Raw genomic sequence first — 25746 nt, 5'->3', positions numbered from 1 at the left:
GCTTTTCCACTAAGATCAGGAACAAGACAAGGATGTCCACTTTCACCACTCCTATTCAATATAGTATTAGAAGTTTTGGCCACAGCGATCAGGCAGGAAAAGGAAATAAAAGGCATCCAAATAGGAAAGGAGGAAACAAAATTGTCACTGTTTGCAGATGACATGATAGTGTACATGGAAAATCCTATAGACTCTACCCAAAAACTGCTCAAACTAATTAATGAATTTGGCAAAACAGCAGGATACAAAGTCAATATCCAGAAATCAAAGGCATTTTTGTATACAAACAATGAATCAGCAGAAGCAGAAATCAAGGAAAAAATCCCATTCGATATAGCAAAAAGAAAAATAAAATATCTGGGAATAAACCTAACCAAAGAGGTAAAAGACCTGTATGCAGAAAACTACACAGCACTGAAGAAAGAAATCAAGGAAGACACAAACAAATGGAAACATATACCGTGTTCATGGATTGGAAGAATTAACATCATCAAAATGTCCATACTACCCAAAGCAATATACAGATTCAATGCTATACCTATTAAAGTACCAATGTCGTATTTCACAGACATAGAACAAACACTTCAAAAATTTATATGGAATCATAAACGAGCCCGAATAGCAGCTGCTCTTTTGAGAAAGAAGAACAAAGTAGGAGGGATCACAATACCTGATATCAAACTGTATTACAAAGCCACTGTAATCAAAACAGCCTGGTACTGGCATAAAATCAGGCACATAGACCAATGGAACAGAACAGAGAGCCCAGAAATCAACCCAACCCTCTACAGTCAATTAATATTCGACAAAGGGGGCAGTAACATAAAATGGAGTAAAGATAGCCTCTTCAGCAAATGGTGTTGGGAGAACTGGACAGCTACGTGCAAAAAAAATGAAACTTGAGCACCAACTTACACCATACACCAAAATAAATTCAAGGTGGATAAAAGACTTAAATATAAGCCATGACACCATTAAAGTCCTAGAGGAGAACATTGGCAAGAAAATCTCAGATATTCCACGCAGCAACATTTTTACAGATATGTGCCCTAGAGCAAGGAATATAAAGGAAAGAATAAACAAATGGGATCTTATCAAAATAAAAAGCTTCTCCATGGCTAAAGAAAACAGTATTAAATTAAAAAGACAACCAACTGTATGGGAAAACATATTTGCCAATGATACCTCAGACAAAGGTTTAATCTCCAAAATATACAAAGAACTTACACGACTCCACTCTAGGAAGACATCGAACCCAATTAAAAAATGGGAAAAGGACTTGAACAGACACTTCTCTAAAGAGGACATACAGAACATCCAGAGACACATGAAGAGATGCTCAATATCGTTAGCTATCAGAGAGATGCAAATTAAAACCACAATGAGATACCACTTTACACCAGTCAGGATGGCTATAATAGACAAAGCAACAAACAACAAATGTTGGAGAGGGTGTGGGGAAAAGGGGACCTTAGTTCACTGTTGGTGGGATTGTAGACTGGTACAACCATTATGGAAAACAGTATGGAATTTTCTCAGAAAAATAAAAATTGACCTGCCTTTTGACCCAGCAATTCCACTGCTAGGATTATACCCCAAGAATCCTAAAACATCAATTTCAAAGAACCTATGCACCACAATGTTCATAGCAGCACAATTTACAATAGCCAAGAGTTGGAAGCAACCTAGGTGCCCATCAGTAAATGAATGGATCCAAAAATTGTGGTACATATACACCATGGAATTTTATGCAGCAGAGAGAAAGAAGGAGCTACTACCTTTTGCAACAACATGGATGGAACTGGAAAGCATTATGCTGAGTGAAATAGGCCAGGCATTGAAGGACAAATACCATATGATCTCACCTTTGACAGGAAGCTAAAGAATAAAACAAATAAGCAAATAGAATAAAAACAAAGACGCTGAAATAGAGAACAAGTGGGCAGCGACCAGAGGGGAGAGGGAAGGGAACTTAAGGGGAAAAAGGGGGGAGGGATTTTGAGGAACAAGTATGAATGACACAGAGATGAGGACTTGGGGGGGGGGGATGGGAGGGAGGGGGGAGACCGGGCGGGGGGGGGGGAAGAGGGAAAAAAAATGTACTTGAAAAGTAACCAAATAAAATTATAAAAAAAAAAAAAACTAGAGGATTTGTATCCCACAGAAAGAGAACCTTGAAAAATCTAGCCAGTGAAACCCTCACACACAACAGAGAGGTTAAACATCATATTAGTTAAAGCTAAAGACAGATCTTAAAAAGTATTTGGTATGAAAGGTAAAGCAATAAAAATGGAAAATATAACAAAAACTGTCAGGAGAGATGGAGACTGGATAAGAAGATCCAACATACATAATTCAATGTTCAGGGGAAAAATAAAGAATTGTGGAGAAGGAACATTTAAAAAAATTATCAAGAGTTTTCTGGCCCTGGCTGGTTTGGCCCAATGGATTAAGCACCAGCCTGCGAACCACAGGGTCACCAGTTCAATTCCCAGTCAGGGCACATGCCTGGGTTGTGGAGCAGGTCCCCAGTAGCAGGTGTGTGAGAAGCAACCGCTCATTGATGTTTTTCTCCCTCTCTTTCTCCCTCCCTTCCCTTCTGTCTAAAAATAAATAAATAAAATTAAAAAAAGAATTTTATGGAATTAAAATAAGATTTAAGTTCTCAAGAGAAGTAACAGGTACAAAATAGAAAAAGTAAAACAAATACCTAGATATAGTGTTATAAAAAACAGAATTTCAAAGATAAAGGTAAAAATCTGAGAAGCAACCAGTGAAAAAATATAGAAGACCTAAATAGATAATCAGAAAACCTTGAGGTAATATCTTCAAATACAGAAGAAAATAATTAACTGTGTGAAATCTAATACTTGAACAACTAGTCAACAGGAAGAAAACTTTTATTTATTAGTCAAATATGAGACTTCCACCAAGATGGAGGCGTAGGTGGAGACGCCGTGCTTCCTCACACAACCAAGTTTAGAGACAACTAAATAATAGCAACAGAAAACACAGCCAGAACACAGAAAATTGAACTTTTCAGAAGTCTGATAACAACGAATTCTTCAGCCTCACCAGTAAGAGGGGCGAAAGCAGCAGCTGGCAGAGCAGGGTAGCACAGGAAAACTAGGTCAGACGGACTCAGGCACGCGGAATCCAGGTGCAGGGTTGGACCTGGTGGGCAACTCAGCAAGCAATCGCGGGGAAAACAAGCGAGGGCGATTGGACAAGAGCCAGCAGCCCCAGCGGCAAGCAGAGGCGGAGGGCTCTGCCATTTCCCGCTCTAACCCCACCTCCACATACAGTGTCATAATCTAGCAACCTAAGTGGCCCTGCCCTGGTGAACAACCTAAGGTTCTGCTCCTCACCCAGCGGCATGAAACAGCAGAGGGGGCCGCCATTTCCCTGCTCTGACCACGCCCCCACATACAGCGTCACAACCCAGCAACCTGGGAATCCAAGGCTCTGCTCCTCATACTTAATGGGCAAGAACAGACCAAAAATGGCTCAGGAAGATCTCAAAGCCCCAGAGCCTATAAATCTAAGCGATGAAGAAATAGCAAAACTCTCAGACACACAGTTTAAAACACTGGTGATCAGGATCCTCACAGAACTGGTTGATTATAGCCACAAATTAGACAAACATATGAAGGTGAAACTAATTGAAATGAATGGAATTGCATAGGAAACCAATAGTGATGAAAAGGAAACTGGGACTCAAATCAATAGAGTGGACCAGAAGAAAGCAAATAATGGCCAAAGAGAAAAGAGTCAAGAAGCAAGAATTCAAAAAAATGAGGAGAGGCTTAGGAACCTCCAGGACATCTTTACACACTCCAACATCCGAATTATAGGGGTACCAGAAGGGGGAAAGGAACAGCCACCAGTGGAAAACTTATTTGAACAAATAATAAAGGAGAATTTCCCCAATCTGGCAAAGGAAAATAGACTTCCAGGAAATCCAGGAAGCTCAGAGAGTCCCAAAGAAGTTGGACCCAAGAAGGAACACACCAAGGCACATCATCATTACATTAGCCAAGATGAAAATGAAGGAGAGAATCCTAGAAGCAGCAAGAGCTAAGGGGACAGTCACCTACAAGGGAGTCCCCATCAGACTGTCAGCAGATTTCTCAAAAGAGACCTTACAGGCAAGAAGGGGCTGGAAAGAGGTATTCCAAGTCATGAAATCCAAAGACCTACAAACAAGATTGCTCTATCCAGAAAGGTTTTCATTTAGAATGGAAGGACAGATAAAGTGCTTCTCAGATAAGACCAAATTCAAGGAGTTCATCATCACCAAGCCCTTATTATAAGAAATGTTAAAGGGACTTATCTAACAAAAAGAAGTTAAAAAAAAAAAACATGAACAGTGAAAGGACAGCAAACTCACAGTTATTAACAACCACACCTAAAACAAAAGCAAACTAAAAGGACAGCTAGATCAGGAGTGGAAACATAGAAATGAAGATCTCAAGGAGGGTTAGCAACAGGGGGAGTGAGAGGAGGAGAAGGGGGGAGAAGGTACAGAAAATAAGTAGCATAGACAGTAGATAGAAAATAGATGGGGGGGGCAAGAATAGCATGGGAAATATAGAATCTAAAGAACTTGAGACACATGGTCATAAACTAAAGGGGGGTAATGATGGGGACGGGGGGGTAGGGTGGAGGGGAATGAAGGGGGGAATAGAACAACTGTAACAGCATAATCAATAAAAAAATAAATTAAAAAAAAATTTTAAAAAGTCAAATATGAGCTGAAACATTTTGCTACTCACAAACCTTTGATGAAGTATGAAATTTAGGAAGGAGAGAATAGAAACTGGGAGGATATATACGTACAAGAAGCAAGGGAATCAACAGATTGTCAAACACATTGGTATCTAAGTCGTTACTACTGGTAAATACAAATAATAATAATGACTAACTTAGTAAACTAGTATGCAAGATGGGGATAGTAGGTCGGAGATAAAGTTAAGTATTTTCAATATCTTGGAAGCAGTTTAGAGATAAGAATTTTAGAATGTTTTAAGTCAATGATAAAAATTAATAAATTTAAGGGTAATCACAAAAAGTAAAAACATAATACCTAGTTCCTAAAACAATAGAGGAGAATATAAGACATAAAGAAATCTAATCCAACTGAAGACATGACAACTGGATAAAACAACAAAAAAAGAAAAATATTACAAGCATAAAAATATTAAAAAATTAAGAAATAAGATAAAATAGTAGAAATATTTCAAATACATCAGTAAGCATAATAAATATTAATAGGTTAAGTTTTCCTGTTAGCATTCTCAATTTGAATAAAATTAACATTAATATTAAGCTATATTAATTTTATAACAGACACATAAAATAAATGACAAAAAGATTGAGCATAAAGAGCAGGGAAAGAGCTAGAACAAGAGTAGTGTTCAGAAGAAAGATGATGTGGCACTATTAATATTGGAGAAAAATAGGCTTTAACATAAAAAAGTATTCTAGGCTACGAAGGTATCATTACTTAATAATAAAAGGAACAATTTGGCAGGAGCATGTATCAACTCTGAACTGCATGTAACTTATGAGTACACTGTATATAAAGCATTGCATTAACAGAACTTTTAAAACATTTTTTAAACTAACAACTACAGTTTGAGATATTATCATGACTCTCTTAGACCCAAGTGATTAATCAGGAAAAAAAGAAATATCAAGGATATAGAAAATTTGACTGACATAATTAATGATCTTTTCTAACAAATGGGGAATATTTATTCTTTTCCAGCACACAAGATCATTTACAAACATGAAATAGACAATTTCTATTCTATACATAATATTAAAAGAATGAAGAGGAAAATAAAGTTTCTCGCTTCTGTATGTGACTATAATTACACTGAAATCAAAACTGGAACACAGCACTTGAAAGAAAATCTATATCCCAATCTCTCTTATAAACCTTGCTCTAAATTTCTTAAACAAGTTATTAACAAACCAAATTCAGTTACCGAATGTGTTTGTTTACTACAAATAAATCACATTTTGCAACCGAGTACATTTTATTCCAGGAATGCAATGCAAAAATGACTAACAGAAAATGTGTTAATGTAATTCATTGCATTATAAAATTAAAATAGAAAAATAATTTGGTCACTTCAATATAAGCAAAAAAAAAAGATTTGAAAACATTCATTACTCCTTTTGTTAAAAACAACTAATAATGGCAACAGCAAAAACCTCTCATGACAAAATAGTAGTAGAATGTAACTGCCTTAATCTGATAAATAGTTTAAAGGTAAGAGGTCAGAAACATTCCCTTTGAAGTCAGGAAAAAAACAAAGTCACTTATTCTCTCCAACTTTTTCTGGAGTTCCAATCCAATGCAAGGTGCTATTGAAAAGAAATACAAAAGAAATAAAACTTTCAGATGAATAGATGATCTATCTATAAAATATATCTACACAAAATGTTAAAACTGACAAGAGTTGAGCAAATTACAGGATTCTGAATAAATATTTTAAAATGATATTATATATAACAACTCTATTATAAATTGTATGTAAATATATATCTCATTCTTAATAGCAATAAGCTTTGAATATTTTGAATAGTTGAATAAATTTTGAAACCTGGGAACACATCTAACAAAATAAGTATGAAAGATACAAGCATAAATTTGTATGTTTTGCTACAGAACAAAAAAAAAGTCAAATAGATTTCATGTTTGTGGAACTTTTATGAGCTGACCCCAAGTTTCATGCAGAAGAATAAAGGTACAAGAATAACACAGTTCATTTTGAAGAAGAAAAAGAATGTGAAGGCCCTGCCGGAGATGAATGTTTCTGTTTCATTATGAAACTCTAGTAGTTGTAGAAAACCTGGTTGGTGCCCATCAGTCCCTCACAGATCTTTTTTACTAGCTGCTGTGGTTGCCACAGCTAACAGCTGATTTCTCCACCAGTTCTCAGGAGGACGTTCTTGGGCAAAGAGAGCGCCCCAACAGGGAGTGTCCACACCTGCCCAACATGGACTGGGGTAATGACCACCTGACAGAGGCACAAAAGCCCTCCTTTGCGCAGATTGGATGTCTCAGACTTCCTAGAGGCAGCAGGCTGAGGCTTGATTCCATCTGAAAGCACATTCTTATTAAGCTTTTCCCTCTTCCATATTCTGCTTTCCTCACTCCCTTACAGGTTTTTCAGAATGTGTACCCTTAATAAATTCTTTGCAAGAGAAATCTCATTTTGTTCTCTGCTTTTAGAGAACCTGACCTATGACAGAAATTAAGAAAGTATGCATTGACACAAAGCTGGACCACTCAACTAATAAAAGCAAAATAATATATTGAGAGGGATATTAGAAGAGCCAATAAGTACCTGAAACATACTCAACCTCATCAGCAATCAGAGAATGCAAAGGAAATAGCACTCACCAGTTGGGCAAATTTTTAATGTCTCAAAATCATGTGTTGATTAACATGTGAGCCAATGAGAAATCTCATACATTGTTGGTGGGAGAGTAAATTTGTTAACCCATTTTAAAGAACAATTTATTAATAACTGACAAAAGTGAAGATGTTTGTAAACTGTAACCTACCAATTCCATATTTAGGCATACACCCAGGGAAATTCTCAAGAGAGGCGTGCATGTGGATATACACTGTGGCATTATTCATAATGGTGAAAACTGGAAACAGCTCAGATACTTATCGAGAAAGTAATACATTGTAGCATATTCATAATGTGCAGCAGTTAAAATAAGTGATGGCCACATTTAACATTAGTAGATGTTCAAAAACTAAGTTTTAGTGTATAATGCAAGTTGAGGAAGGGCACTTTTTATGCAAATTTTAAAATATAGGCATTAAACCAAATGATATAAAATTGTGTTTGTAACTATATGAGCATGTACATATATGTGTCTGCATATTTTATAAATATACATATATAATCTATTTAAACTGTGTAAAATACATCAGGAAGATGATTCAGAATAGTGACATATCTGGGGAAGAAATAAGAGGAACAAGATTGACAAGGATAAAAGAGACCTTCAATTCCACTATTAATTTTTATTTTACCAAAAAGTTATCTGAAACCACATGGAAAATGGTAACGATTTGTTAAATCTGGGATGAGATACACTTGTTGAAGCAGAAAACATCCAAACCTGCAGAGAGTTTTTTTGAGTTTATTTGACCAAACTGACGGAAGCAAGATCTCCAGAGCTCAGGAGAATGACAGTTTTGCAGTTTCTTTTACACATTTTTAAGGAGGAAGAATACTTGAAGGTGGGAGAAAGCAAGGTCCAGAATAGTTAACACGATTATGTGCTCCCTTGAGGGTGGTTCTGCCACTGAGGGGTATAAACAAGAGGATTACCTCTAGCATTTCAAAGTGTGTTAAGCTAGTTGCACAAGAACAATGAACAGGGTTTGCTTCAGGCAAAGAGACACCTTTTACAGCCCTGGAGTGTGACTACCCGCAGTGACCTGCCCAGTTAGACATTTATGATCGGGTCACCCTGTGAAGTTCCTTTTCAGTCAGCTATTACAGAGCCCTTTTTTGTGCCCACACATGTATTTGTTACATTGCTCTCTGTATTTCTCTGTGTGTTTGAAATATTTCATAATAGAAAACAAATAGAAGAGAAATGGTGTTCACAATATAATCAAGCTCTAAACCCTGTTGCAATGTAACTGTCCAAATTGAATTTTTTAGTCCTGTTCTTGAAGCAGTTGTGAAAAAGATATGTCACATTAGAAAACAGTCTAGTATTCACCTTCCTGTATTTCATCATTTTTCTTATATCTTCTTAGAAAAGTCAGGAGATAGTTTGCCTCCTTTCCTTGGAATGTCCAAAGAGTTCCTTTCTCCTTCCTTCCCTCTGTTCTTCCTTCCTTTTTTTCTATTTTCCTCCATTCCATCTCTTTTTTCTTTCTTCCTTTCCTTTTCCAAAATAATTACAATAATTTCAATTTCTAATCCTACCCTAATTCTTTTCCCAATTCCTAGACTTGTCAAAATACAAGAAGCTCATTAAATTTTGAATTTCAGGTAAATAATCAAGAGTATTTTTGCATGGGACATATTTATACTAAAAATTATTTGCTTTCTCTCTGAAATTCAAACTAACTGTCAGTTCTACATTCTTATCTGCTGAATCTGACAGTCTTACTATTTTCAATTTACCACAATTGCTGTTCATTTACATAGATCATCTGTCTAAAAATATTCTTTTTAATTCTCAAATATGTAAACAGAACAGGTCTAATAGTCTTCTCTTCTTACATGTGATGAACCATGCTATCTGTCAAGGACAGATACTGTTTATCTATTTATTAAAGATACTAATATTCTAGTTCTAGTCCTAGTATCAAGGGTGCAATCTTGACTAGTTCAGAAACAAAATAACTGGATCCCAAGTTCAAGATTCCCAGATGCACAAGCTAGTTTTAGGCCCAATACCTTTGTTTGAAGCCAGATCCACAGACTCTCCAAATTTTACTTTTTTTTTTTGCAAATGAATTAAATATTTGACTTTCTCTGGGTTTCAATTTTTCTCTAAAAGAATAGTAATTTCTTTCTCATGTAAAATATTTGTCTTGCTGTGTTTATGTTTCTTTCTCTAAGAAAAAAAAAATCACCTACCAGATTGTCTTCATAATGCACCATGGTTCCCTTCTGTTGGGTGCTTTTCAGAGTGTGACCCTCCATGGGTTTCTCTTTGGTCTTTACTGTCGGCCTTCCTAGCCTATATCTTCCCTAACTGGTTCTCTTATAGAGATTTTGAGCCGCTGAGCACTGTGAAAAAGAAATATCACAGGAAGATTTGAATGAAAGAAGGAATAAATAATCTAAAAGTTAGACATACTCATCCTTTAAAGTATTAACAATTTAAAGAAAATAATAGCAGTCATCTAAATGGTTATGTAGGCAAAAGTTAGTTTTGAGGATCTGTACCTCCCTTTTCCAGTGTATTCTTTCACAGCATTTCTGTACAGTTGCCTTGAGATGTGCCTTCCTACAACACATCCCTCTTTGTTTTAAAATTGCCTGTGACTTAAGAAAAATAGAATTTAGCATGGTATCACCGTAGTGGTTTCTCGCACGCTTCCTCCTCTTTGAAATATTTTTTCTTTTTGCAATAAAATATAAATAAAATGACAAATTTGTACCATTCTTATTTTCAAATTGGTTTTTGTTTATGTAGGCTAATCAGTCTGAAATAAAAAACCTCTGGTAATTTGTTATTTCTATTTTGTTCCTTCACAAATTTTAGATCTTATTTTAAAGTCAAATCTATTCATAAATAGATAAAAAGAAAGAAAAGAACATAGAAAAGTAAACAATTGTATATTTTATACATACATAATATAATGTTAATAAGATTAAAATTTTATAAAATCACATATTTACTTTTTGAATTTCTTCTTAATGTACAGAAAATATTTTCTTCCTATTAAAAATTTTATCGACTTTTTTTCAGTAGTGTCCTAGTACTGTATTCGTTTTTAAATGAAAAGCTTGACTTTTTTGAAAAATTTTCATCCTTTGAAACTCTGACCTTTTATCTATAAAATAGAAAATGGGGAGAGAGAGAGGCAACGAAGGCTGAGCTGTGATGGAGTGTCTATGAAAAAAGAGTATGTTCCTGTCAGTGTAACTAATTCTACCGAGGACTAGAGGACGGTCACAATGTGAAACTATGTTTTACAACTCCAGGGATAAAAATCAGTGAAAGGAAAGGTGAGAATGATGAAAGTCAATGTGGCGACACTGTTAAAGATTTACCTCAATGTGCCTTTGTTGGTTAGAACTCACTGGGCTGCCTGTGAGAGGGGGGGAAATGGATTCACTTTATTGCACTCATCTGTCATAGATAATACCCTGTACAAAAAGGTGGAAGAAAGTGGTGAACTTATAATCAGTCTGTGTACACATACAATAGGAAGGCAGTCTGGAAACTCAGCAGGCCTGGGAAATGAGTGGCTGTCATAAAGGGGACAGTGACACTCTACTGAGATCAGTGAGCTTGAAGTTCGGAAGAGAGGGGCAGGCCAACTTGATCTTTCTTTGTATGCACACTGCTGGACGTGCTACATGCACCTTCGGTCTTGGTAGGGAGTCACATTCAATTGCCAGACAAATGCAACCCACTCTGCCACCAATAGAAGGAAGTGAACTTGTTGTAGCTCTTTAAAGGATTCCACAGAGAATACATCCTCCTGTAATAGTGATGGATGGAGCCTGCCTTCCTCAGACCAACAGAATATATTCCAAAGCCGCTGAGATCAATGCCTGGTGTCAGAAGCAACCGTCAGGAACAGAATTTCTAGCAATTTTTGAAAAAGCTAATTTATTTAAGCAGTGTCTTTGGCTTTCTAGCTATCACCATGATAAAGGAATGAGATGTTTTTCTTATGAATTTCCCCTTAACTTTACCATATTATTGAGAATTTCTATGCTTCAAAAAACAATTTCCTCAGAAAACTAAAAATGCAACTGCCTTTTCACCTGGTACTTCTACTGCTGGGATTATACCCTAAGAACACTGCAACACCAATCCAAAAAACCTATGCAACCCAATGTTCATAGCAGCACAATTTACAATAGTCAAGTGCTGGAAGCAACCTAAGCGCCCATCAGTAAATGAGTGGATCAAACAACTGCGGTACATTTACACAATGGAGTACTACGCAGCAGAAAGAAAGAAGGAGCTCCTACCCTTTGAGACATCATGGATGGAAATGGAGAGCATTATTCTACGTGAAAAAAGCCAGGCAGTGAAAGCAAATACCATATGATCTCACCTATAAGTGGAACCTGATCAATAAAAAAACAAGCAAGCAAAATTTAACCAGAGACATGGAAATAAAGAACAAACTGACAGTAGCCAGAGAGGGAGGAGATAGATAATGGGGGAAAATAGGGGACCGGTCTTCAAGAAACATATATCAAGGACACAGGGACAAAGCCAAAGCAGGTAGGACCGAGGGTGGGAGGCAAGGATGGGTGGGGTGGGGGGAGGAGAGGGGAGAAAATGGACACAAGTATACCTGAACAACAATTAAATAAACAAACAAATAAAAAGCCATGATAGTCTTCTTCTCTGCCAGCTTTCTATATTGCACATGAACTTCCTTTTATGGCATACATTATGTTGAGAAGTTTAACTGTCAGACAGTTATGTGATAGTAAATGAAGTAGCACTGGCATCTCAGTCTTTGAATGTTTTCTTTACCTATGGGTGGTCAATTTTTCCGTCTGTCCCCTCATGTCGCCTAGCTTTCTCCCCCAAATCCCTGCCTGCATCCCCTAACAAAAGGTCCCACTTTGCAGCATCCTGGGATCCTGAGGAAGTAGGATGTTCTCTCTGTAGGGTCTTCATATGTTTGATTCTCTTCTGATTCCCTATGAATTCACAGAGCGAAAGGTAGATACCTGATATATTTTGCAAAAAAAAAACCCCCAAAAAGAAATAGTGACCTCTCCCACCCCCTTTTAAGCTGCTGTCACTTTCTCCACCACGGAATCTTCTGGTTCTCCCCCACACATTTTTGATGGGTAGAGATGTCGTACCATCAACAACACACCACAGCTGAGGTACTATGTCATAGTCACTGATGAGGGACTTGCCTGGTTTGTTTTCTCAGAACTTTATACTCAAGCCCTTTTACCAGCCATTTCTAAACATTCCTGTATTCCACCAGACAAATTGATCACTTAATGTATTAAGTATTGCTTGACCTTCATTGTAATACAAAAGAGCCAAAAGAGTCACTGAATTTATAATCACTCAAAACAAAATGACAAATTAAAAGAAATCTTTTTTGGTTTTTTTTGAGACACATGTTTAAAATTCTGAAACAAGGGTGCTTGGGGAATGCCGTTGTCAGAGAAGCTGCAGAGCATGCACTTATTTGACTTGTGGTCAGAGAAGGCCTCCTAGGGGAGGCTAGTGTGGAGTTAAGTTTTTGATAAGGGAGTACATGGGGCTTAGTAGACAAGGATTAGAAGGCTATTCTGAGCAAAAAGGAGAGCCATTCTTTGACAGGAATAAAAGAAAAGGAAATGAAAAAGGTGGCTAGAGTGAATGGTTTCTCTGTACCTCTTGAATCTCTCATTGTCCATCTGACAAATCAGATCTATCCCATTTTCCCAAAACTCTCTTCAAGGTTTAAGAAAACACCTGAAATCCACCCACATTATTGTCTCTGTCACAGAATGAGCTTCCTCTTTTGTCCCATATGTGCCTTTCAGCTAATGCTAAATGTAATTTAAATTGTAACTACCTGGTTCAAGAGCATGTATACTTCATACTTTATGGGAGTATATTTTACATTTGCTAACTTACTACATTTTAAGCCGTAGTCACACATAGGTTCTAGGAAAGGCAGAGCTTGTTGTGCACAACACACTGAAGTTTTAGTTCTGTTTCTGACATTTTCTGATGTGAGTTTTGGCAAGATACTTATTCTTTTTATGTCTCAATTTTCTCCTTTATAAAATAAAGCTAATTAAGAATGTTGTAAGCATTAACGAGATCATGTTTGAGCAGCCTTTTGCACAGTTTGGCACATAGCTAAGAGTAGGAGTAGGTGATGTCTTTTATTATTGTTATTTTTCTAATTAATATGGCAAGTCTCCTCTCAAAAGGAACTTGATCATGAATTATGAGTGTAGGAAATACAATGGTGGGTTTATATTTTGAATACCAATTACCCATGACCTTCAAAAAACTATTAAATTACTCAGTTTCTGACTGGAGAAGGGAGAAGGCCAGAATACATATTCTGCATATGTAAAACTAGGTATAAAAATTGTCTAATATTGAGAAATATTGACATTTCTAGTAGGTTCCTTAATAACTTATAAACCTGGAATTAGGTCTCTCAGTATTAATAAGTACTCTCTAAATAATGGTATTTGTTTAAAGAGAGTTTTTACTTTTATTTTTTAATTATATTTTATTGATTATGCTATTACAGTTGTCCTGATTTTTCTTGCTTTGCCCCCCTCCACCCAGCATCACCCACTCCCTCAGGCAATCAATCCCCCCACCATTGTTCATGTCCGTGGGTCATGCATATAAATTCTGTGGCTACTCCATTTCCTACACTGTACTTTACATCCCCATGGCTATTCTGTAACTACCTATTTGTACTCCTTAATCCTCTCATGCCTTCACCCATTCCTCCACACCCCCTTGCTATCTGGCAGCCATCAAAATACTCTGTATCCATGATTCTATCTCTGTTCTTGTTTGCTTAGTTTGTATTTTAGAGTCAATTATTGATAGGTTTGTATTTATAGCTATTTGATTGTTCATAGTTTTGATCTTCTTTTTCTTAAATAAGTTCCTTTAGCATTTTATATAATAATGGTTTGATGATGATGAATTCCTTTAGTATTTTTCTTGCCTGGGAAGTTCTTTATCTGCCCTTTGATTCTAAATGATAGCTTTGCTGGGTTGAGCAGTCTTGGTTGTGGGTCCCTGCTTTTCATGAATTTGAATATTTTTTGCCAGACCCTTCCAGCCTGCAAAGTTTCTGTTGAGAAATCAGGTGACAGTCTTATGGGAATTCCCCTGTAGGTAACTAAGTTCTTTTCTCTTGCTGTTTTTTAAGATTCTTGCTTTATCTTTAACCTTTGGTGTTTTAATTATGATGTGCCTTGGAGTTGGCCTCTATGAATCCATCTTGTCTGGGACTCTCCATGCTTTCTGGACTTGCATGGCTAGTCACCAAAGTAAGCAATTTTTCTTTCATTACTTCATTTTGAAAATAGTTTTCTAATTCCTTGCTTTTCCTCTTCTCCTTCTGGCACCCTTATGAAGAGATTGTTGGAATGCTTGAAGTTGTCACAGAGACTGCTTACATTATCCTCTTTTTAAAAATTCTTTTTCATCTTGTTGTTCTGATTGGTGTTTTTTTGCTTCCTTGTGTTCCAAACCATTGATATGATTCTTAGCTTCATCCACTGTACAGTTGTTCCCCTATAATTTATTCTTTATTTTAATTAGCATATCCTTCATTTGACTGGATCTTTCTTACGTTATTGAGGTCCTCACTAAGCTCCTTGGGCATCCTTACAACCAGTGTTTTGACCTCCGCATTTTACAGATTGCTTATTCCATTTCATTTAGTTCTTTTTCTGGAGTTTTGATCTGTTCTTTCATTTGGGCCATGTTTCTCTGTCTCCTCATTTAGGCAGCCTCCCTGGGTTTGTTTCTATATATTAGGTGGAGCCACTTTGACTCTGTGTCTTGGTAGTGTGGCCTAATGTTAGGAGGTGGCCTGTAGGGTCCAGTGGCACTGCCTCCCCTATCACACAAGCTGGGTACTCAAGGTGTACACTTTGTGTGGACTGAATATACCCTCCTCCTGTTTGAGTGTTGGTTGCTGTTCAGGAGATCAATGTGAGGAATTTACCTAGGGCAGTCAGCTGCAAGGATTGGCTGTGACCACTTACCACCAACCTCTGCCCTCTGTGGAGGGCAACTGTGCAGGAGCAGCGTGGTGGTGTTCTGACATGGTCTGTAGCTGTCCACTGTGTGTGCTAGGCCTGGGGTTTCCCGAGTGGTGCAGACCAATGTCAGCCCCCACCTGTGTTTTGCCCACGCCATCCTTCCTGAGCATTAAAGCAATCTGAGATGGCTGCTACTTGTGCTGGGCTTAGTGATTTCCAGGTGAAGCCAAACTGTGACACTAGGTTGGCTGCTGCTAGTGATCAGCCTGAGGCTCACTGAATCCTGAGTGACTTAGGAAGGATCACAGGATTGTTTGGTAGGATTTAGGAAGTTGTGAAGCTTGAGCCAAGACAAGCCATTCATATGGAAAACCATCTTGGGTGGGCCAATAAGTTGGGTGGGGCAGAGTCTCTGGGGATCTCCTAGGCAAGTCAAACAGTGTTAGCCATGTCGATAGACTCTCAGATATGGCGCCAGCTTTCCAGCTCTGTGGGGGAAGGTTTAGAAAAGGGACAATGGCCTCTACTCCTCTTGATGCCAGACGCTGTAGTTACTCCCTGTATACAGTGTATACCAGTGGTGCCTTTCAAGCTGCTACCCCAGTGCTGGAGCTCAGAGGGAGTGAGTCTGAGTAGGTGAGTCCATGTGTAGGTTCTTTAGGAGGAACTTCTTGGGGCTCCAGAAGTTATTTCCACCAACTCAATCCTCACTGGTTTTTGTAGCCAGAAGTTGTGGGGACTTATCTTTCTCGGACTGGAACCCTGGACTGAAAGACCTGGTATGGGGGTGGACCTCCTGCTCCCCAGGATATCCCTCCTGAATTTTTATCTATCACACATGGGAGAGAGGCCAGCCTATTCCACATTTGCACTCTTCCTACAAATCTAAATGTATGTGGTTTCTTTAATTCTGTACTTGTCAGACTTCCATTCAACTCAGTTTTGGAAGTTTCTGAGTGATGGCTGTCCTATATTTTAGTTGTAATTTTGATGTGGTTGTGCAAAGAGATGAGCCATATTTGCCTACAAAGCCATCTTGACCGGAAGTCAAGAAAGAGTTTTTCAATGTTGATTTAATACATTGAACTCTGTCATCCTTTGCAATGCACGTATATTGTTGGTGGTTATTCTGAAGGATCTTGTTTCCAAGACGCTTTGGAATTAGTCCTTGACCAGAAAAAAAATTATTACTGTTCAGTGAAGTTTAATATAGGAAGAATATTTGGACAGTTTGTGCTCCATTAATACAAATTTGGTTTGTTAAATCCCCAAGTATTGCTTTACAAGCCTTCACATTAAAAATTAGTTACAACAGTTATCAACAAACATAAAAAGTCAAGAAAGTAATGAAAGCACATCTGCCTGTTTGAGTTTGGAAGGCACAGCATGGTGGCAGCAACTGAAAATGATATTTTACAGTGAGCTCTAAAATTAATCTGTTGTGTACACTAGTTCTTTCATGCAAAATATCTAAATTTCTTCTTAAAACAAATGAACTTTTCACCTATTCATACAGTATAGTTTTGTCTCTAAAGCAGAAATTGATCATGTAAATAATAGAAATGCACTGACACAGAAATTTTTGAAGTGGTTTACACTGATCAGTACCTATTTGGAGATATCTTGGGCACAAGGACAAGTGAAAGGCTTCTCAACAGATATTTCTATTATATTTAAACTGTCAGGACATTTGACTGTAGGTAAGGCACTATGCAAATGCACAATATACATAGAAGGGTGAACTTGTTACACTAGATTATTTGCATTAGATTAATTGCAATTATATTTAAAATGGTCATTTGTTGACATAAAGTGATAATATTTACTATAAATAACCACTGTTTCAAACATGTTTTAGTCCTGGATAAATGTGTCTATACTGACACATTTATCATACATATAAAAATCATAAATAGTTAATTTGGCTTTAAATAAAACTAAACAATAAATACTATAGGATGGAACTGAAGTAATAACTCTTTTATAGTCACAGAAAAAATAAAAATTTTTTAATCAGTCATTAAATGGATTTTGAATTTTTCTCTGGTCAGTGTGGCTCAATTGCTTGGAGCATCATCCTGTACACCAAATGGTTTCAAGTTCAATTTCCAGTCAGGACACATACCTAAATTGAGTGTTTAATCCCCATTTGGGGCCCCGTGGGAGGCAACCAATCAATGCTTCTCTCTCACATCAATGTTTCTTTCTCTCTTTAACTCTTTCTCTCTCTTTCTTTCTCTCTAAATCAATAAAACATACCGCTGAGTGAGGATTAGAAAAATACAGATTTTGAGTTTATTTCCAAGTTATTCTGCTCCCCCAAAAGTAATGTTCTGATCAATAAAAAGGCATAATTAATGAAAAGAGAAACTAATAAATATGTTGGAAACACTTTGCTATTGTTTTTTATGTACCCTAAATTGTCTCTACTGGAACACTTTCAAAATCAGCTTATTACATTCAAAATTCTGTACTCACAATTATAGAAAAAAGTATCACTGTTGTTAATGTCTAGATTTCTAATAGTTTTAAAAAATATGGTGGTTTAATTTATAAAGAAAGGGTGGGCTGGGATGTGAGTAAAAGGCAGAAAACTGTATTTAAATAACAATTAAAATTAAAAAAAATTTTTTTCCAAAAAACAAAGTTTTAATGATCAGTATAACATCCAATTGGATAAATATGGTATAATTTTACTGTGCATCACATATACAGTTTTTTTTACTCTTAATTAATTTACAAGGAATATTACCTAAGCTGAAGTTTAAAATTTAAATACTAGAATCTTAAGGAATAGCAGGAAATCAAAAGAATGGTCAGAAGATGAATTGGTTATCCCAAAGTGTCCTCTTGCGGTAATGTAACCAGACCTTAGTATAAGCTCCAGTAAATAAAATATTGCTCTGTTTGCTAAATATAAGGGAAATTTCTAAAAAGAGGAAAATTACTCAGTTGAAACTAGAATAGAAAGCAGTAAGCAACAGAGGTAAATGGAGCACAGATCTTTAAGGGAGATTTACGTTGAGGTAGATGCCTTCATCAGCACTGCTCTCCAGGAATTATGCTCCTGGGCCTTGGTAAGATTAGGGCAAAACTTGAAACTCTTGCATTAATCATAAAATCACTAAAGAAAGTTAAGTGGTCCCTGGTCATTACAAACTTGAAATTTGAAGAATACAAAACTTTTGTAGAGTTAAAGTTCTCCCATCTATGTCCTTGGAATTCTTCCAGATTGGTACAATAGATATACATGTAAATCAACAATAAAAATTCAAGAAGCAAACATGAAAATAAGCATCCATGAATGAGGGTCAACAGAAATGAAGACAAGCATAATAACAAACCAGTTAAATCAGAATCCAGAACTGTCAGATATGAAAAATAAATTTCATGTAAATATTTTAAAAATAAAAAATAGAATAAAAATGAGAGACAAAAGAAACTATCAAAATTTTTCAAATTTTTAAAAACTAGAACTTTTAAAACTTTTAGAAATGACAAATATAAATTTTAAGTATATTTTACTGATTTTGCTATTACAGTTGTCCCATTTTTCTCCCCTTTATCCCCCTCCACCCTGCACCCACCCTCCTTCCAGCATACCTACCACTTAGTTCATGTCTGTGGGTTGTACATATAAGTTCTTTGGCTTCTCCATTTCATATATTATTCCTAACACCCTCCTCTTTTGGGCCTAGCAATTATGGTTTTTAATCACTGCACCTTTTCCCCCATCTCCCCCTTCCCCATCCCTGCTGATAATCCTCCATCAGACCTACATTTCTGTGATTCTGTTCCTGTTCTAGTTGTTTGCTTAGTTTGTTTTTGTTTTTTTTAGGTTCAGTTGTTGATAGTTGTGAATTTGTTGTCATTTTATTGTTCATCATTTTGATCTTCTTCTTTTCTGTAGATAAGTCCTTTAACTTTTCATAAATAAGGGCTTGGTGATGATGAACTCCTTTAACTTGACCTTATCTGCAAAGCACTTCATCTGCCCTTCCATCCTAAATGAAAGCTTTGCTGGATGCATCCAAGCAATCTTGGATGTAGGTCCTTGCCTTTCATGACTTTGAATACTTCTTTTGAGCTCCTTCTTACCTGAAAGGTTTCTTTTAAGAAACCTTTCCTTTAAGAAGGTTGCCTGTAAGAAATCAGCTTATAGTCTTATGGGACTCCTTTGTAGGTAACTGTCTCCTTTTCTCTGCTGCTTTTAACATTCTCTCCTTCTCTTTAATCTTAGATAATTTAATTATGATGTGCCTTAGTGTGTGCTTCCTTGGGTCCAACTTCTTTGGGACTCTCTGAGCTTCCTGGAAGTGCATGTCTATTTCCTTTGCCAGGTTGGAGGAGTTTTGCTTCATTATGTTTTCAAATAAGTTTTCAATTTCTTGCTTTTCCTCTTCTCCTTCTGGCATCCCTATGTTTTAAATGCTGGAATGTTTAAAGATGTCCTGGAGGTTCCTAAGCCTCTCCTCATTTTTTTGAATTCTTATTTCTTCATTCTATTCTGGTCAAATGTTTATGTCTTCCTTCTGTTCCAAAACATTGATTTGAGTCCTAGTTTCCTTCCCTTCACTGCCAGTCCCCTGTATATTTTCCTTTATTCCTTTGCATAGCCTTTACTTCTTCTTTTATTTTGCAACTGTACTCAGTCATTTCTCTAAGCATCCTGATTATGAGAGTTTATAAATTTGTAAATGTTCTACATGGATTAAACAACAGATTAGACATAGCTAAAGTAATAATTAGTGAAATGGCAACTAGATCTATAAGAGTAACTTAGAAAGCAAAACAGGGATAGGGAAAATATGAGAAAGAGGTTAAAAGACACAAGGCATAGAATAAGAAGGCCAAGATAACACATAATCAATCTTAAATCCAGCAATTTGAATCACTAACATTTTTTGATTATGTGAGTTTTGGCAAGTTACTTATTCTCTGTCTCAATTTTTTCCTTTGTTAAAATAAACATGATTAGGTGTATATTAAAAATGTTGGCTAAAATGACTACAAATAGCCATTAGAATAAAATGAAGGCTAGAAATTTTCAGAACTTATCATAGATGTAATAACATATACAGAAAGCAAAGAATGTACCAAGAAGGAAATTTAGGAAAAAATGTGCAAATTGTAATAAAACAAAAGACATAGAGAAGATAAATAGAAGATAAAATACAAAAAAGGCAGTTAGAATAATAACAGACTCCTCAAAAAGCAACCATACAGGCCGAAAGAAGGTGTAACAATATTGTCAAAATTCTGTTTATCTTAATTTTTTTAACTATCTATCTTGTGACTTGAACTAGCATCTGACACATATTGGAGACTTAATTAGAATCTGTTTAATAAATTAATATACATGCAAATGTATAAAATGCAATATAATATTTATAAAGTATAAAGTAACAGTGAATCTATATAATAAAATATGAAAGTGGTGAGATATACCAATTTTGTAGGTAAGAAGACCTCAATCTATAAAGATACAATTTATCTTTAAATGAATCTTGTAGTTTCAAAGCAATTTTTACCAAATTTCAGCAGCATTCTGAAGAAATGCATCATTTCAATTTTAACATTTTTATAAAAGAACAAAGACCCATGAATAGCCAGAGTCCTTCTGAAGAAAAGGGTAGGGAGGAGGAGAGGGGTGGGTAGCAAAACAGGAAAAGGAGGTAAAGGTGTTTGCCTTTGTATATATTAAGATGTATAGTAAATAATGTCTTTCTATGAGTAAAGAAAAATTGCCTAATAGGACACAGTAGAGAGTTCAGAAACAGCTCACCACATATACAAAAATTAAAAATCTAACAGATGTGATATTGAAGACCACTGTAGCAAAGAGAAACTATATGTGCTGCAGTATTACTTTTCCAAATTGAGAAAATAAATAAAATTTTCTATTTTCACTACACACAAAAATTAATACCAGAAGAATTATAGACATGAAGTCAATGGTACATTTGAATCCATTTAAAATATATAGAAAAACATATTTGACTTTTATAGGGGGTAGAATTTCTTTTTTTTCATTATTGTTCAATTGCAGTTGTTCCAGATTTTTTCCATTTCTCTCCCCTGCCCTGCTTCACCTCACAGTCAATCTCATCCATGGGTAGCATGGGCCCTCTATACATGTTTGTTAACTTGCCCTTCCACTTCTTTCCCCCGTTATCTCTCTCCCTCTGGTCACTGTCAGTTTTTTCTTTATTTCTGTGTTTCTGGTTCTAGTTTGCTCATTTGGGTTTTTTTTGTTGTTGTTGATTTGGTTTCACTTATAGGTGAGATCATATGATATTTGTCACTGCCTGACTTATTTCACTTAGCATAATGCTCTCCAGTTCCATCCATGATGTCCCAAAGGGTACAAATTTCTTCTTTCTGCTGTGTAGTATTCCATAGTGTAAATATACCATAGTTTTTTGATCTACTTATTTACTGATGGGCACTTAGGCTGTGTCCAGCACTTTGCTATTATAAATAATGCTGCTGTGAACATGGGGTGCACAGGTTCTTTTGAATTGGTTTTTCAGGGTTCTTAGGATATAATCCCAGCAGTGGAATTGCTGGGTCAAAAGGCAGTTCCATCTTTAGCTTTCTGAGGAAATATCATACTTTTTTTCATAGTGGCTGCACTAGTCTGCATTCCCACCAACAGTGCACCAGCACTTTCCCCCCACAATCTCACCAGCACTGTTTTGTTGATTTGTTTATGATGGCCATTCCAAAGCGGTGTGAAGTGGTATCTCATTGTGGTTTTACTTTGCATCTCTCTGATGGCTATTGATGTTGAGCATTGTTTATATATCTATGGGCCCTCTGTATGTCCTCCTTGGAGAAGTGTCTGTTTATACCAGCAGTATTTACAATAGCCACTTACTGGAAACAGCCTAAGTGCCCATCAATAAGTGAGTGGATCAAAAAATTGTGGAACATTTACACAATGGAATGTTATGCAGCAGACAAAAAGAGAGAACTCCTACCCTTTGAGACAGCATAGATGGAACTGGAGAGCATTACGCTAAGTGAAATAAGCCAGGTAGTGAAAGACAAATACATATGATCTCACCCGTAAATGGAACCTAATCAACAAAACAAATGAGCAACTAGAGACATGTAAATAAAGCAAATGGAAAAGCTTTTTAAAATAAAAAGTAAAGAATCAATAAACACCAAATTTAGTAATTGGCTAGAATATGAAAGGATGGAATAGAATACAAAAGGTGTAGTACTGGCTGATGTAGTTCAGTGGATTGAGTGCCGGCCTGGGAATCAAAAGGTCACCAATTTAATTCCCAGCCTACGGCACATGCCTAGGTTGTGGGCCAAGTTCCCAGTCAGGGGCGAGCAAGAGGCAACCACATGTTTTTGTTTCTCTTCCTCTCTTTCTCGCTTCTTTCCCCTGTCTAAAAATAAACAAATAAAATCTTTAAAAAATACAGAAGATGTAGATTATAAGATAGAAAAGGAAAACACAGATGATTCAATGATATTAGTCATATTCAGATCTCAAGTTGGATGATGAATTACTGCATATACATTTTGATAATATCATTAGAAGTTATTAAATAAGTTACTTAATATTCCATGATAAGAAATGAAAATAAAATAAGCAGTATAAGCAAAGTCCCAATAAACTAAAGAAGAAAATATATATTTCTCCAAGAATGCCAACATTCGGAAAGTTAAGTAAATCTCTTTATTAACATTTTCTAAAAGACACCAAATTTCAAGTTTGAGAAATCCATTTCACTATGAGACATACAACCTGTGTGGTAATATAAAAGCTAGCATTTTTCTTTATTTAGACTTCTTAAAAAGAATTATAAATAAACCATTAATTTTCTTAAAGAAAAACATCCTATAGACATGATTTTGCCCTAAAATGTCACCTTATAAGTTACAGAATACCATGAGTAAGACCACTGACTATATACATTAACAGAAATATGATGTAATATAGGAAATCAAAGTTAAGAATGTGGGATTTCTTTTTTAAAAAATAGCCCCTTGTCTTTGAGTAAGTGTAGGAGGAATACATAAAAGATTTCTATTTTTAGCAGTTGCCAGTATCTGCAAGGACCACATTCTTAGATAAATTTCATAACATTTTGGAAAAACACTATTACTTTAAAGAACATATGCATATGACCAGTGAAATAACAAAAATATTTGTCCATAAATGACAAAAAATCAAAGTGCATTATGACCCAGCAGCACAGATGAGCAGTCTCTCACATCCAAAGAATAACTCCAGAAGAACAAATCAGTAATTCTCAGAAAATACCTACACACCAAAAGCATGACACAAATGCAAATAAAATGAAGAAGAGTTTGGCCACTTTCTGTGCTTATGTTTTTATAACACAAGGTCTACATCAACAGTGTAAATTTAGGCTTTGATAAACTAATCTTTTGTTTGTTAAGAAAAATCACCCCAGACTAAGCTTTCCCTTCTTTACCAAATTCTAAAGACTTTACTTTAATTCTGTCTCTGTACCTCTTCTTTATTTTGCAGACAGTAGGTGTTCTATCTAACCTCTTTCTCAGCTTTTGAAAGACTGAGCCCCTTCCAGTGAAAGAACTGTCCTCTTGCCTGACCCACTCTAATTAAACATTGCGGTGACTTCTATGTGCAAGTTTCTTTGCAAGAGAATGAGACAGAGATAGTATAATAAGCAATTTTCAACCAGTGTGCTGCAAGTTTTTAAAACATGTAATACCTGACTATTTAGTCAGGGGAAATGGCCTCTTTTCTCTTAGACCATCAAATAATAGAATGAAAACAACCAATACAGCAAAAGTCATTTGATGTGAATGAATCAAAATTATACCTATTTTTGTCAGGTCAGCAAAAAAATATACATTTTTGGTGTGCCACAAAATTTTAGTAATTAGCGTATGTGTGCCATAAGATGAAAAATATTGAAAGTCACTAGTGTAATGTAACTAACAGGTGACATCGTTATTTATGTAGACACTCAGTGTATCAGATAGACGACTGGAGTAGAGACTTTGGGAAGTCACTTTTGTACATGATACACAAAATTATTTTTCATGAAAAATTATTGTTAGGGTGAGATACCTCAGGAGAGGTATAAAATAAGGAGAAAACACAACAGAAAAGCAGAATCAATTAAATAAGAGTTAAGGCCCCCCCAAAAAGAATTCAAGTCCTATTTCAAAACATAATAAAAAAAGTGTTTCCTTTTTGGATATTTTCAAAACTTTTCAATGTACTTTAATGCACTTTATCTTCCTGTGAAAACAATAAATAGAAACTTCTTTCCAGATGTCTTCTCAATATATCATCGTAACAGATACCCTGTTCTTGTTGCCCTCAAATATTTAAATATTCACAGACATGCTCTAATTTTTACAGGAAGAAAGAAGAATGGATGATAATGGTATTTTTATTCCCAAGATGGAGAAATCATGAGAGATTGATTTGGGAGACAGGAGACAAGATAAACTATTGCAGGAGATGGAATTGAAGGCTACTTCCTCCCCATGTATCAGGTGCAGGAATTACCAGAAAGAACAGCTTCATACCAGGCTCCAGCAGCCCTTCCTAACCTTGACTTCTTGTGCTTTTGTAAAAATGGCTATGTGTCAAACAGTGGAGAAATGTAATCATTATTTTTAGAAATCTTTAGACATTTTCCATTTTCTAGCTGACTATCATAATTTATTTCCCACAGGGCTGTTTATCATCCAAAAAATTGTGTAGGATTTGTGAAGCAATCTTGAGTTTATACTCCCTGGGATATTTTAGTGTAGAACCAGAAGAAGACTATAGTGATTTTACTTTATTTTTTTTTATTATTTAACCTGGAGAAGAAAACTATCTGTGCATGAATTGTATTGAGGGCACTCAGAGCAGAATGAGAACTGCAAGGGCTTTATTTTTACTTTTTACCTTTTGAAAGTTTAAAATTCTTGAGATCATTTGATGGCTTTGATGCCATGCAATTGGTTTGTGGTGTTGAAGAGAGGACTGTCAGACACTTCAAGGACAATAAATGGAGGGGGTTTAGGGGTGCTGTCCACAGGAAAACTGCTGAGAATAGAGTTTGTTTTTGTTGTACCTAGTGTATAATCTGTGAGGAGTATCCTTCTGTGTTCTGTCTGGACAAAGTCCAAAAGAACAGAAGTCTGTGTTGAACAGCAAACTTGGGCTATATTTGGCTTGCTGGGGAAGAATGCAGCACTCACTTAGTGACCTACGTATTAAATGCAGAGTTAGGATATATCATGTGTTTGCCATGTCCTGTAGAATCGACTTCTTTTT

Source organism: Artibeus jamaicensis, unplaced genomic scaffold (genome assembly GCF_021234435.1).
Source record: "Artibeus jamaicensis isolate MK-2021 breed Jamaican fruit bat unplaced genomic scaffold, CSHL_Jam_final contig_588, whole genome shotgun sequence".
NCBI lineage: Eukaryota > Metazoa > Chordata > Mammalia > Chiroptera > Phyllostomidae > Artibeus > Artibeus jamaicensis.
Note: the sequence above shows the minus strand (reverse complement) of the source record.